The sequence below is a fragment of the Chiloscyllium punctatum genome, chromosome 3 (genome assembly GCF_047496795.1).
Source record: "Chiloscyllium punctatum isolate Juve2018m chromosome 3, sChiPun1.3, whole genome shotgun sequence".
Classification (NCBI taxonomy): Eukaryota; Metazoa; Chordata; class Chondrichthyes; order Orectolobiformes; family Hemiscylliidae; genus Chiloscyllium; species Chiloscyllium punctatum.
Window position 1 is genome coordinate 101,476,922 of NC_092741.1, and position 2,522 is coordinate 101,479,443.

At 48.3% G+C, this 2,522-nt stretch overlaps 1 long non-coding RNA gene across 1 annotated transcript; it reads left to right on the forward strand.

The window, feature by feature from the left end:
* The first annotated feature begins 762 nt into the window (after window positions 1-762).
* LOC140463512 (uncharacterized) lies at window positions 763-2,211 on the forward strand. The gene is made up of 2 exons (XR_011954691.1): window positions 763-1,268; window positions 1,570-2,211. It is a non-coding gene; the product is annotated as an uncharacterized lncRNA (long non-coding RNA).
* Window positions 2,212-2,522: the final 311 nt, after the last annotated feature.

Below are 2,522 nucleotides of genomic sequence, written 5' to 3' on the forward strand. Positions count from 1 at the left end.
GTGACCTCGACACGAGAGCTTGAAGATGGAGTGGTGTGTTTGTGTGGGGGCTGCAGTAGGAACCCCCGTGCAGCAAGTTAGCTTAGGGAAGAAACAAAACAGGAATTGTTAGGAAAACTCAGCAGATCTGGCAGCATCTGTGCGGAGAAAGCAGAATTAACGTTTCGGGGCCCAGTGACCCTTCCTCACCACTGTAAAAAGGATTCTGAAACGGGGTCGCTGGACCCGAAAATTTAACTCTGCTTTCTCTCCATAGATGCTGCCAGACCTGCTGGGTTTTTCCAGCGATTGTTGGTTTTGTTTCTGATTTCCAGCTTCCGTAGTTCTTTATTTTTGCTTAGAATAGGGACGAGGTCTGTATGGCTGTACACTGACTGGATGTAATGCAATGTGCAATGCATTCCTAGTAAATCATAGCACTTGCTTTTGAAAAATATCCTCATAAGGAAAAAGAAATAATCGGATCCATCAATTTGATCGTCCAAGAGTGAATGAATCGAGCGCACGCCTGCGCAGCGCAACCTTGCATACCTTCTCTCTATTTGCCTAAGAAGACCTTTAGAAAATCATTTTTCTCTCGCACTGTGGGCAAAGCAGATATTTTTCCTCCCTCTCTAATCGTGGTTAGTGATGTCCTCGTATTAAATCTCTTTAATTCAAGGACATCCCCCAATACATCGTTGAGAGCCGAGGGCACATGGGGCAGATGACGTGTGGGTCCCATCATGTAATCGGCTTGTGTTGAACCCAAGTCAGCAGATGGGAAGTTTGCTGAATAATCCTTAAAGAAAGTGGATCAAGTGCATACAGAAGGACTGGGTGGGCTAGGACACTGACCACGATTAGACCGGCCATTGATAAATGGAGAAGGCTGGTTCCTGCAGAGCTGTCCCGCATTAGGTGAACCAGACAACGCCAACTCCCCGCTGGCTCCATCTCTCATCGTGTGCTTATGGGGCTTTCTTTCTCTCTTTATGTTTCTGCTTTGATTGTGCTCTCTGTTTGAAAGCCGCCGGTCGTTTATTTCCGTGTAGGAGGAATAGCATTTACGCTTGTGGGTGTATTGCTGGACTGTGTGTACGAGTCTCTCACTCTCTCCCTCGATAGATTACTCTGCAGTCATCTGCCTTTATCCTTGACGCTCGGCTGAGGATAGTGAGCGCACAAAGCTTTTCATGTTGGGGACTCGCTGGATGTGGATGTGCTTTGTGACCTCTCCCCACTCAAACAAAAGTCGAGTTCGCAGGGCCGTGGGTGCATGGCGAGCAGTAAGTTTAATGTGCGCATTGTGTGTGTGTGTTGGGGAGTGGGGGTGGGGGGAGTGGGTACAATGGGGGGAGGAGGAATAGAGACAGAGTTTTCTTCTGGGTCATTAACATTTTAGCGTGTGCAAGACTTGACAAAAGCTGAGCAGATGGGCCGTGATGCACACTTGGGAGCCGGGCAGACTGCGCAAATCTAGCCCGCTTTCTTGGCCTTTTCTGTGCAGCCGACTAACGGTCCAGAACGGCTCAGGTTTGAGAACGCCGCGCCAGTTTTCCCTATTAACCGTGGAACTCTTTTTACCAGGCTCCTTCCTTGAGGCACCGCCATTGATCAGAGCGTATTGTGTGTTCTTGATGGTCCAAGGCAGACATATTTTTGGCGAAGATCGCTCAGGAGGTAACCCAGATCATGAAGGCATTTCTGCCGAGCCGAGTGTTTTGTTTCTGTCTTTCTCCCGATGTGTCTTGTTGAGATTTTCCTGTGACATGGAGCTGGAGTTGGGCCCCGACTCTCCGTGTTCACAGCGGACCTTGATTTAATGTTATACAATTAAGGCACGCGGTGAATGCCAAGAGAGGGGCCGCTGGTCGTCCTGGGCAGTCCCAGAACACAGGCAGCAGCCCTGGGCCAGGTACTGGCGGCGAGGGAATCATGCTGCAGCTCGCCCTCCTTGTGGAAACGTGTTCGCCCCGCCGAGTCCCGCGTATCGAGAACATCAAGCACCTGCTCAACGGGCAGACATTCTCCATTGATCCGTTTTGATGCCGGGGAAATGGGCTTGGGGGGGTTTGGGGGAAACACTCGTACCTTTTCTCCCCTCTCACAATATTCTTTTTGTGTAAGGAAAATGAAGTTGACGGACGAGCTGTTGTTGCCATTTAAGATGCTGGCGCCATTTGAATTGGAAATTGTTACTGTCTCACAAATAAATTCATTCATGCTCTACTCTGTGCCGTTGAGTAAGGTAATTGCCTCTTTTGTGAGTGTTTTCTGCCTGTCAGTTGTATTTTATTCAGACGTGTGCTGCCCACTAAATCTAATTTTACCGTCTGTGCGGAATAGGCAGTAAATTCTTCATACTAGCTCCGCAATTTTACGATTAACAATATGCAGGCAGAAGGAGACAGTATTTTGGAACTATAAATCCTGCTCGTCCGGGAAAACGCTGCTTGTAGAAAGGGCACATGATTAAAACATGCCCTTTATTCAACATCAGGTTGCTAATGTGATATTGAGATGGTTCGAATGCTGTTACA